This window comes from Rhagoletis pomonella, unplaced genomic scaffold (assembly GCF_013731165.1).
Source record: "Rhagoletis pomonella isolate Grant_MI unplaced genomic scaffold, Rhpom_1.0 Rhpom_scaffold_00014, whole genome shotgun sequence".
Taxonomy (NCBI): domain Eukaryota; kingdom Metazoa; phylum Arthropoda; class Insecta; order Diptera; family Tephritidae; genus Rhagoletis; species Rhagoletis pomonella.
This window is the reverse complement of record NW_023458568.1, coordinates 3,032,490-3,045,468: the sequence shown is the minus strand read 5'-3', so window position 1 is coordinate 3,045,468 and position 12,979 is coordinate 3,032,490.

The window sequence follows — 12,979 nt, the reverse complement described above, 5'->3', positions numbered from 1 at the left end:
ACGCCTTGGACAGGTCCAACGCTACTAGAATAGTTCTCTCACAGGGGCGGTTTCGGTTTAGGCCACGAGTTATTTGAGTGTTTATGGCTTTAAGTGCTGTTGTTATGCTATGCACTTTACGGAACCCATGCTGATGCTTCGCTGGGGCCAGGTGGTTCGCAATATACGGGGGCAGCAGGGCCTCGAGTGTCTTCGCTACCGGGGAAAGGAGAGTTATCGGGCGATAAGACTCTCTTTTGTTGGCTGGTTTCCCCGGTTTGAGCAGTGGGACCCATCTCCCCATTTTCCAGATGTCTGGAATGACGAGAGTGGCCATAGACCGGTTGAGGACCTCCGTTAGGTATGCTACTCCCGCAGGACCCAAATTTTTCAGCATCAACATCCATATTCCCTCGGGTCCAATGGCTTTGGAGGCTTTCGCCTTCCCGATGGCTACCCTTACCTCACCGCTGGTGAAAACAAGAGGCGCACTGGGTTTTCCTATTTTGTGCAACCTAATGGTCACTCGACGTTTGGCTTTATCCACCGGAGGATGCAGAATAAATTGCCGGCTAAAATAGCTCGTGCATCGCTCCGGGTCCGACGAAGCGTGGTCACCAAAGTCAATCTCGATTTTGTCGTCGTGCTTCGTCGGATTGTACAGTGACCTCACGGTTGACCAAAGCTTACTCACACCAGAGGTGAAGTTACAGGTCTTCAGATGCTCTTCCCACTTCTTCCGCTTATATACGTTCACTAGTTGCCGAATCTCCGCGTTGAGATCCCTGATACGGGGATCTCCAGGATCGGCCTGACGAAGGCTGTCACGCTCATCGGGTAGAACAGCCGTTTCGTCAGGGAAACTTGGACGTGGGTTCGTAATACATCCTGCCGCTACGAAGCGAGCTGCAGCAGCGGTGACAGACCTGGGGAACTTACGTTCACCAAGGTGGTCGTCGGTTGGTGTGGGGAGAGCGGCGAACGGGTTTTTAGTAAATTCCGCGAAGCCTTTCCAATTAGCTTTAGAAAAGTTGATATAGGTCCGGTGTTCCGCAGAAGCAAAGTCGGTTGGTTTATCGATCGAGATGACTATAGGCAGATGGTCTGATGCCAAAGTCAGCCTAGGTCGCCATGATATGCTGTTTATCAGATCAGCGCTGACTATTGTTATTACTGGCGAGCTGCAGCAGCTGCCCATAATCCAGGTGGGTGCGTTGTCGTTCATTGTGCAGAATGTCGAATCGTCTATCTGCTCAGCCAAGTCAGTTCCCCTACGATCGTTTGACAGGCTTCAGTGCGGAAGATCGGGGTGCGCATTAAAGTCACCTACTACCATACGGTTTTCACCTCTGAGGACCGCACCTGTCAGGGTGATATCCTGCCGGGCAGCAGGTGACAGGGGGTATGTACACGTTAAATATTTCCAACTCAACATCTCCTGACCGGATAGCAAAGCCTTGACATTCTAGGGTGGTATCCCTGCGGTCGAGGTCTGCTTCGATGAGACGATGCTGCATGGTGTGGTGCGTGATGAACGCTAAGCCACCACCATTATCTCGCTCGCGATCTCGACGGTGCACGTTGTACCCGCCACAATTCAACAATGTTGAATTGCTGTGCAACTTCGTCTCTTGGACCGCAGTAATCAATATACCATGCCTTCCCATTAAGGCGGTTATCTCCTCGATCTTGCTCTGAAGCCCGTTACAGTTAAATTGAAGGACCTTCATGTGGTTCGGGAGACGTGTGGTGATGCGGGGTGTGAGATGTGTGTGGCCGTGACGTCATTGGCTGTGTGCGCTGCTGAGGTTTGCCGCCCTGTGGTGGTAGTGGGTGGCGTCGCAGTTGAGGTTTGCGACCATGCAGCACAACACGGGCCCTCGAAGTTCCTCGTCCAATCTCGCGTGGTGCGCAGACCTGAACATGCCCTAAAGTGGCACCAGCCAAGGCAGGTATTGCACTTGACTGCTGTCACATTACGGAATATCCTGGTCTGACATTTAGTGCAGATTGTAGGAGGAACCAAGAGTTGTTGGCGGCGGCGTGTGGGTGGTGGTGGGGTTGTGTGTTCTGTGGTCTGTCGTAGTTGTGGTGTGGTCTATTGTGTTGTTATGTTGTTGTGCTGTGGTGTTTGTGTGGGGATGCTCAGGTGGAGTGGGGTTAGCCGTGGAGGCTGCTGTTTGAGCAGCAGGGGGCCACATACGATCTGGTCCACTGCCGATGTGTTCGTAATCCTGAGCAGACTCTGAGGTGACTCCACCCCTCGCAAGCATTGCAGACATTACGGTACGTAGAACCGCCTGACGTGGGAGTGTATTCGTCTAAGTATTCAGTAAGTTTGTCTAATATTTCGCCTCTTTGTTACACACCAAATAGGGCATGGCTTGGAGTTGTTACAATTGATCTATTTACTGAGTTATTTATAGCGAGTTCAATTTTTGCTAGTTGCTTTACCCAGTTGGCATGTTGTATCGGATCACTGAGTTTAGCTAGCATTCCTACTAGGCTTCGGTTAACTCTTTCTACTTGCCGATTCGCTTAGGGCGAATGTACTGCTACCTTAACATGAGTAATGTTTTTGTCTACTAAATAATCTTCAAACTGTGTCGATGTAAGCAACTACCTCTGTCTGTTATGCAACTATGTGGTCGGCTGTAATATTTAAGGTATTTATTAAGTACGGCAGTAACTTCCTTAGTGCTTGTTGTTAATTCTTTGTATAACTTCACATACTTCGTTTGGTCTATTATGGGCTGAATACATAATGCATTTTATGCAATTTGCTTAAAGTGGCTTATTTTATTTTTCATGTCCGGGAACCAAAAGTTGTCTTTAATTGTTTGGTAAGATTTTTCGACACCTTATGTCCTGCCGGACATCTTAGTCTTTGTTGAGTACGACGCCGTTTTCCACCATAAAATTTTCCTTATTCTCATTTTCTAACTTGTTTTTCAAACTCACTATGTTTTGATCTCTGGACTGCATTATTTGTAATTGAAAATCTATATTTTCACTGTCTATTACCGCGAGTAAGTTTTCGTGGTCTAGTTCAACTCTACTAAGTGCATCTACATGTGGCATTTTTGTGCCTGCTCGGTGTGATGTCGTGTAGTTGTAATTCTCCAAATCTTGCGCCCATCTTACTATTCGGCTGTTCACTAATTTTTGCTAAGCGTTAGGGTAAGAGAATTACAATAAGTTATTACTTTAAATTTAATCCCCTCTAAATATAATCGGCGTAGTGCATAGATTACTGCTAAAGTTTCTAATTCGAAGCTGTGGTATCTGCTTTCCGCTTCGGAAGTTCTTTTGGAAAAGTGGCTACCATGACCATCATTTTATTTCTGTAACGGAATCGCCCCAAACCCATGAATGCTTGCGTCACTGTGTAACTCTGTTTCTTTGTTATACAGGGTGTCCCAGAACTCAACGTCAAGCCGAAACGGGGTGACAGGATTGATTGTAACCATCATGAGAAAAAGCAGAAAAAAAATCTATCCCTTGCACTTTGAAAATTATGGGCATTTAAGAAAAACCTAGAAATTTGGTCAAACTGTAAACATTTTTCGGTTATTGTGGTTAATTTGTATTATTTTTGTTCATTTAAACTTTGGAACCTTAACCCTAAATAACATTTCTAGAACCTAAGTCAAAAATAATGACACAATTGCCCCAAGTTTTCTACCATAAAGACTATTTGTTATGCTATGAATTTAAAATTTTTATTTATTTATTTATTTATTCATTTATTGACAGCCTTTAAAGGCCTATAACAAGTCTGAAAATTTACAATATTTGCTTACTATTTTATTTGGTACAATTTTGGGTTTATAGTTTTTATATTGATATATGCATACATTACATCACAGGATCACAATCATACATGAAAACAATATTCTTATTTCACTACATATTTTGTTCTTACACATTTTTTTGAGAGGACTATCCTAACATTTATCCTGTACAAATATATATACATTTAAACAAGGTAATTTTATTAATTATATTAAATTAAATTATAAGTGTGACCGTGGCTGTCTGAATGGACGGGATCCCGAGCAGCCCGAATGTTGGGTACTGTTTAGGTGGGCGGCCCGAAAGGACGAGTTCCAGAGCCGCACTTCCTGTACCATTGCTGTGGACTTTATTCCAAGTCGCAACTTCACTTCAGGCTTTGTGGTCATATGTAAAGGCTATAAAGTAATTTGTGATCAGTCGGAAAGTACTAGTTTCCGAGCCAATCTATCTTTAAATATTCCTGTTATACAAGTGGTCTGAAAGGATCTAGATCTTGAGCCGTACTGTAGGGCGAATGGAAAGGACTAGTTTCCATGCCGACCCTCTCTACTGGAAAGGATCTAGATCTTGAGCCGTACTGTAGGGCGAATGGAAAGGACTAGTTTCCATGCCGACCCTCTCTACTGGATCAAGCAGCAATCCTTTAAAATAAAATTTTTTATCATTTCATTCTATACATATATTTTGCAGTGGTGGTATAATCGACTTTTGAATTGTTGTAAGCTGTTGCAGCTTCTTATATTTGCCGGCAGTTCGTTGTATGTTTTTAAACCTTTATAGTACAAATCTTGCTTTAGGTTTTCCGTTTGGCAGAATGGGAGTTTAAAATTATCCCTAACTCTTGTTTTATAGGTGTGAGTGTCACTACTATACCTAAAGTTGTCACTCAAATATTTTGGAAGGGCTCCATTCTTAATATTATAAATAAATTTCATTGAGTGGAAGAAAATTAATTGTTTCACATTTAGCCAGTTTAACTCATTCAGCATTGACGAGATGCTGGTATCGTATCGGGCGTTAAGAATGTGTCTCATAGCCCTATTTTGCATTTTTTGTAACTTATCTATCTGCGTGTCCGATGTTATAAACAAAATAGTAGGGCAGTATATGAAGTGTGGTTCGACAATTGATCTATAAACTATGACTTTATATCTCCTACTTAGATGTTTGCATGTTCTTTTCATAAATCCAATTTTTTTCGACGTTTTATTCACAATATGGTCAATGTTATCATGGAATTTTAATTTATTGTCAATTTGAATACCAAGATATTTAATTGTAGTTACTTCTGAAATTTTTTCGTTCTTAACATGTAACTCATGTTGTTCTAGACTCGTTTTATTAGATGAAGAAATTACCATAAAATTTGTCTTTTTTACATTTAACATTAACTTATTTTTGCATAACCAGATATACAGTGAGTCCAAGTCGTTTTGCATTTTATGGATAGCTGCGCCTAAATCATCTTCGCTTATGGTCAACAATGCATCATCAGCAAACAATCTTATCTTACAATACCTGATTGATGATAAAATATCGTTGATATAAATGTTGAACAGAATAGGCGCTAGCACTGAACCCTGTGGAAGTCCAATATCCACGAGCAAATCGTCAGACAACACTTCCCCTATGACTGTGTGCTGCTTCCTGTTGGTTAAAAAGCTCTCAAACCATTTCAGCTCAACCTTCTTGATGCCTATTTGCTGTAACTTACCCAACAGTAACCCTCGATCAATGGTTTCAAACGCTCTTTTCAAGTCAATAAATACTGCAACTATAACTTTTTTCCCCCTCAAATCTTCTTTCCATTGAGATATAACCCAATTGAGAGCCGTTTCGCATGAATGTTTTGCCCGAAACCCAGACTGTTCTTTGATTAATATATTATTGGTTTCAATATACTCAACCAGCTGATTTTTTACCACTGTTTCTAAGACCTCAAGATTTGGTAAGGTATTGATTGGTCGTAACTCCTCAGCTTAACTTCAAGTCTTTTGTTGGTTTTCGATAAGCATTCTCTAGAGTTGGTTGCTAGTAGCCGGTACGCTCCTTTTGCAGTTTGAGCTTTCTTTGGTACACAGGGCATTCTTTACTGAATATGCTATGTTTAGTGTCTAGCTTGAATCCGAGATCGTTATTGGCGTCTACACAGTTACCACATACCGGATTGGCCACCCGGACCTCACATTCTTCAGATTTGTGTTCCCCCAAGCAACGGCCGCACCTCAGCTTTTTAGTACAGGTGTCTGCGTTGTGGTTGAACCCTAGACATTTAAAACATCTTTTAACATTTTGTCCATCATATACTCCACATTGATCCCATCCAATGTTAAGTCTTGCATGTTTCAACACTTCAGAGTATTTATCATGATCAATGCTAATTATTGCACTAAAGGTGTGCCTTGAACTGTAATTTTTCTTTTGTTTAAAAACCTTCAGGCATTTTAAATTAGCATTTTTAAGAAACTCATTTTGAGATTTTATTTTGGCAACTATTTCAACATCACTATACTCCTCACTCATATTGGTGACTTTAATTTTTGGATTAATGATCTTAGATTCCATAATTTCATATACCGCTAAGTCTAACTTCTTTTGCAGAGTATTCTTAATTTTGTCCTTCTCAGAATTGTCGTTTGCCCTAATAACAACTGACCCATTATTTTTATCTATTACCTTATTAATTTTCATATCAGTAGCATCAATCTTATTTAAGTCTTTTTTTGTTATATCAACCGCTTGCTTCGCCTTTGGTTTGACAATAATTGGTGGGACACTTTTCAGAGCTGTTGAATAGGACATCTTAGTTTTTCCTGTATTTGTATTTTGTTCCCCAACTTTTCTTACTTCCTGTATTATCTCCTCTCTTTGCTTAGATAAACTTTCAGCAGATTTTTCAAAATGCTCTTTATTAACCGTGCACAGTTTTTCTACCCTCTTAATCAGCTCATCTTTCTCCCTGTTTACTTTTTTAATATTGTCCACCACTCTCTTAATTTCTTTATCATTGTTTGCCAATAATGCAGCGATCTCCTTATTGTGATTACTTATTAGCTCCTCAATTTCACTTTTTTGTTCGCAAATATTTATTTTATTGCTATTCGCTATGTCGAGCATCTGCTTAAGAGCATCATCAACATTAGATATGTATGTAACACAATCATGACACATAAATCTCAGAAAGGGGCAATTAACTAAGCCTTGCAGGCAGTACTCATCTATGGCTGCACACGCTTTTGTTTTATGGTAAACTCTACCGCACACACCCTTACAGCGAATACCACCATCCCCCCGTATGCCCTTGTGGCACCTGTCACACTCATCCATTGGGCTTAGTCACTGCAAGACAACTGCAGGCTCCGTTAATGTCAATATATTTTGTTTTTATTGCTGTCATCCACCCACTTCACTGCGCTTTGGTTTGCCGTTTTGTTAATTTCGCGACAAGTAAACACGTATGCATGTATGCATGTATGTATTTATGAGATTTAATTTATTTCTTTTAAGAATGTTTATTAAAAATCACCTTTATTTTTTAACATTTATTTACATATGTAACCTTTCGCTCAATTGTGTGTCATAATAGAGTTTTTTATGTTGATCACAATGTGAAAAATCCCTTTACTGCACCAGAGCACTCTCTAACACGACCGCCTAGCACGACGATCAAAAATTATAATTTGTCGACTTTGAAAGGCCCTCCTTTAAAAAAAAAAATGTACTTAAGTGCCTTGGCAAGTGCCATTAAAAGTCCGCGCATTTAATCAGGATTGTAAAATTAACAAATTGTTAAACTATGAATTTAAAAGTCTTATAATTTGTGGACTTTGAAAGGGCCTCCTTTAAATAAAATGTACTAAAGTGCCTTGGCAAGTGCTATTAAAAGTTCGGGCATTTAATCAGGATTGTAAAATGGAACAATACTTGTTAGTTTCATACTAAAAAAAAAACGAGTAAAAAAATCAAAACTTCAAGTAACCCGATTTTTGCTAACCCATTTTACTCAGTTCAAATGTTTTTTATTCGCACAAGCTCTTGGTAGGTTCTGAATTTTACGGCAAAATGATGAGAGAGATGGATAGTGGAAATGTCTGCCATGAGCGAACGAACAAAAGAAAGTAAAATTAAGAAAATAATGAAAAATCTTTACCTAGTTTAGTTTAAGTTTATTGGAATAAAAGTCAGGTAGGGAAATAACATTTTTTATTACAATAAATGTGCAAATTGTTTACCATCAGCCTCAATACACGCCCTACATCTTCTTAAAAAAGATCTACTTATTAGCCGGGCATATCCTCGAGAGTGGATGCCCTTTATAAAATACGGATGCTGTGCTTTTGGGTATTCCCGTTCTTTCTTCAATTCCACGAACGGAAATACTTGTATCATCTGCGACCTCTTGCAACACTTCTTCCTCGTAACGAAAGCGAGCTCTACCTCCAGCCCGTATTTGGTTCGGGAACTGCCCGCCCTCTGTGAGTGAACGGTGCACATTAACAAACACGCGGTGATCCGGATAGCGCTCTAAATTTGGATATCTTTCCCGATAAAGTCTGGCGGCGGCACTTGCGTTGCATCTGCATTCTCCATAAATGAGGTGCATGTTCGCATATTCTTGTGAAGTGTAGCGCGTAGGCATGGTAGATAACAAGGATGCCAACACAAAAGTCCAATTCCAAAAGAGAGAAGCCAAAGTTGCCGGTATGTAATCAACAAGTCCAATTCACAAAAATCCAAGACCAAAAAGCCAAAGTTGTCAGTACTAAATCAACACAAGCGAATACGGAAAGGTGCGCTTTAGACGAATGAGCGAAACGTACTAACTGCAGTGTTGCCGTTACAGCGTCAGACTGGTAGCGTAGCCATTTGCTTGGTATGGCGACTGTATCTGTTTCATTCGCACGCGTTTAAACGACGCATCTCCGTCTCACTGCGTGGCGTCACTATCAGTCTCGCTCGATCATGGCAAACATGTTCACTATCCATCTCTCTCATCATTTTGCCGTAAAATTAATAACCTACCAAGAGCTTGTGCGAATAAAAAACATTTGAACTGAGTAAATGGGTTAGCAAAAATCGGGTTACTTGAGGTTTTTATTTTTTTACTCGTTTTTTTAGTATGAAACTAACAAGTATTGTTCCATTTTACAATCCTGATTAAATGCCCGAACTTTTAATAGCACTTGCCAAGGCACTTTAGTACATTTTATTTAAAGGAGGCCCTTTCAAAGTCGACAAATTATAAGACTTTTAAATTCATAGTTTAACAATTTGTTAAATTTATTAATTCTAGAAAACTTGGGGCAATTGTGTTATTATTTTTGACTTAGGTTCTAGAAATGTTATTTAGGGTTAAGGTTCCAAAGTTTAAATGAACAAAAATAATAAAAATTAACCACAACAACTGAAAAATGGTTCCAGTTTGACCAAATTTCTAGGTTTTTCTTAAATGTCCATAATTTTCAAACTGCTTCGGATAGATTCTTTTCCTGATTTTTCTCATGATGGTTACAATCAATCCTGTCACCCCATTTCGGCTTGACGTTGAGTTCTGGGACACTCTGTATATTGCTAGTACTGGGCTCGATACTAATTTGTTTTTTAGTTTTTCAAAAGTTTCCCTACATTCGTTGTCGAATTCGAACTTTGTGTTTTTCTTCAGAAAGTTATAAAGCGGACGGCCCAGTACTGAAAAAGATTCTACGAATTTTCTGAAATATGAGCACAACGCTATGAACGATTGCGACTCTCGCTGACTTTTGGGGACCGTAAAATTTGTTATAGCTTTTATGTGGTGTTCGGAAGGTATTATGCCGGTTTCCGATACATTGTATCCGAGGTGTACAATTCCGTTGTATACGAATTTACATTTCCTAAGTTTTATTTGGAGGCCGTGTTGCGCTAGTTACTCTAGTACTCTGAAGTAAATTAAGGTAATCAGTCATACTTTTACTCCCAATTATAATATCGTCCATATCAACTATTATTTCGTTTCTTCCTATAAATTTCTTCAAAATTTTTGCGATGAATCTTTGGAAAATAGTTGGCCCATTCTTAAGTCCAAAAGGCATTCTTAAGAACTCGTACTAGCCATTAGGTATTACGAACGAGGTATATTTAATAGATTCTTCGGCCATTTTAATTTGATAAAACCCTGATTTGAGGTCTGTAAATATTTTGTTCTCACCAAGGTATTCCAAGCAATCTTTTATCAACGGCAGTAGGTAGTTGTCTCTTACAATTGTTGTTGTTGTTGTTGTAGCAGCATACAAATTCCCCAAAGACTTTTTGGGGAGTGTTGCTGGAGTGACAGTCCTTGGCCAGATATAAATCTGGGTCGTTCCGGTTACGTAGGCCCGACTGTCGTGGGAACGTCTCTTACAATTGATTTATTTAGGTTCCTATAGCTACACATTCTGGTTTCTCCTGATTTTTTTCTTCGTAACTAACCCCGTTTAGGTCGGCTAAGTATCTCAGAAGTTGTTCGCCCATAGGGCTACATTTGCTACGTATTCTTCTGCTCAGGGCTGGCATCGAGTCAAACCCAGGGCCTACACCTGCTGTGTATGCCAGAGACGACTAAACCACAACTCCACCTCAGTCAAGTGCAATGCTTGCGGCGGGTGGAGACACCTCAGAGTCTGCTCAGGACTACGGACCCATCGGCAGTGGACGACAACACAACAAGACAACAATACAATAGACCACACCACAACCACGACAGACCACACAACAGACACAACCGAACAACCACCCATACGCCGCCGCTAACAACTCCTGGTTCCTCCTACAATCTGCACGGTATGTCATACCAGGATATTCCGTAACGTGACATCAGTCAAAGGCAACACCTGCCTTGGCTGGTGCCACTTTAGGGCATGTTTAGGTCTGCGCTCCACGCGAGCTTGGACGAGGAACTACGAGGAACCCGTTGCGCCGCTCGATCGCAAACCCCAATTGCAACGCCACCCACTACCACCACAGGGCGGCAACCTTCACAGCAGCGCACAAAGCCAATGGCGGCACGGCACACACATCTCTTACACCCCGCATAATCACCCTCATTGCGCGAGTCGTGTCGAATGCAAGTCGTTTTTCGAGAGTCGAATCGTATCGAAAATTTCACGTCATTGCCTAAAATTTCCACTCGACTAGTGTATTAAAACGGAAAAACTTGACAGCACTGTACAATTTTCGATAATTTTCGTCGTTTATTTATTTCAGCACGACAGTAGACAATGCCAATGTTGTCGAGTCGTACAATTTAGCCTAATTTGCGACTTACACAATGAGGCTGAACAACACGTCTCCCAAACCACATGAAGCTCCTGCAATTTAAATGTAACGGACTTCAGAGCAAGATCGAGGAGATAACCGTTTTCATGGGAAGGCATGGTATATTGATAGCTGCGGTGCAAGAGACGATGTTGCACAGCAACGCAACATTGTTGAATTGTGCCGGATACAACGTGCACCGTCGAGATCGCGAGTGAGATAATGGTGCTGGCTTAGCGTTCGTCACGCACCACACCGTGCAGTATAGCCTTATTCAGACATGGGCACTTTTGCCCGTATGGGCTTTTTTGCCCGTATGGGCAAGCGATCAGGGGAAAATCATGAGCACACGGGAAGGGGGCAACAAATCTTACTAATACACGTATAGCAATGAGAGCCACTGCACACGCATTCTGGAGTAAAAAGGCTCACTCTCCCAAACGTACGCCACATACATTTCTCGTAATTTGAATAGCTCAACTTTTTAATCTTTAGTATTTACACTTTTAATTATGTTTAATATTCATGGGTGGGCTTTCCAAAAAGGAACCAATCGAAATTTCAGCGAAAGTATAAGGAATTACCTACGTCATGAAACTTGGTGAGGATGATGGGGGAGGCCTCTTCAACATGAATTGTTCACTCTCACAATATAATTGCTAATAGTATTTTAGCAATTTGTTGTTAAATAATCTCCACTATCACCTCCTAATTTTTTTAAAATATGCCACTTATCAATTATATTTTGGGGTGGGCTTTCCAAAACCGAACCAATCGAAATTTCAGCGAAAGTATAAGGAATTTCGTTGTTGTTGTTGTTGTAGCGGCTATAGCAACCCCGCCCAGATCGGTTGGTATCTCAGTCGTTGTCGTCAAGTTCCACTAACGGCAACCCTAGGAAGCGTGCAGCTTCTGTGGGGTTTGTCCACAGGGACAAGGCCGTTAGGGTTGTCGGGTTTTCCGGGCATGCGAAGATGTGTTTCGAGTCGTGTGGGGTCTCTCCGCATGCCGGACACTCATTCGGCACATCCTGATCCAACCTACTCAAGTAGGAGTTCAACCTGCTGCAGTAGCCGGAGCGAAGTTGAGCGAGTGTTGTGCGTGTCTCCCGAGGCAGATGAAGCTCCGTCTCGTCGATGTCGTCATGAAACTTGGTGAGGATGTTGGGGGAGGCCTCCTCAACATGAATTGTTCACTCTCACAATATAATTGCTAATAGTATTTTAGCAATTAGTTGTTAAATAATGTCCACTACCACCCCCTATTTTTTTTAAAATATGCCACTTATCACTTATATTTTGTGTTACATATTATATTTTCAATGCTCACATGCGTATTTTATGCTTTTATTATATATAATCCACCAATTAATTAAGTAAAACGCGTTTATAAATTTGTGTTCACGTTTTACCACTTTTCACAAACAAACAGAAATCGCGCGATTTTATATAAAAAAATTTCATAATTTATGGAAGTATATTAAAAAAAAGAAGAAATAAAAAAGGAAATAATACGGTTTGTAAGTGTATTTAATAGTAAAAGACGCGAAAAAATGCAGTGCTAGCTTCTGCATGCGAAAAAATAAGAAGAGAATAAAAGAAATACCTTTGGAATACGGTTGCCATAAAAATATGACGATTTTACGCACAACTCCTTTTTGTGTTGGCCGCGTTTTAATAAAATCATTTAATAGTGGCGTATCTACTTTTAAAACGTATGGCAGCACATATTTGCTCTTACTGTCGGCCATTGTTATTTCTATTTGTTTGTGTAAAGTGGCAAAACGTGAACACAAATTTATAAACGCGTTTTACTTAATTAATTGGTGAATAATAATATATAATAAAAACATAAAATACACATGTGAGCATTGAAAATATAATATGTAACACAAAATATAAGTGATAAGTGGCATATTTTAAAAAAA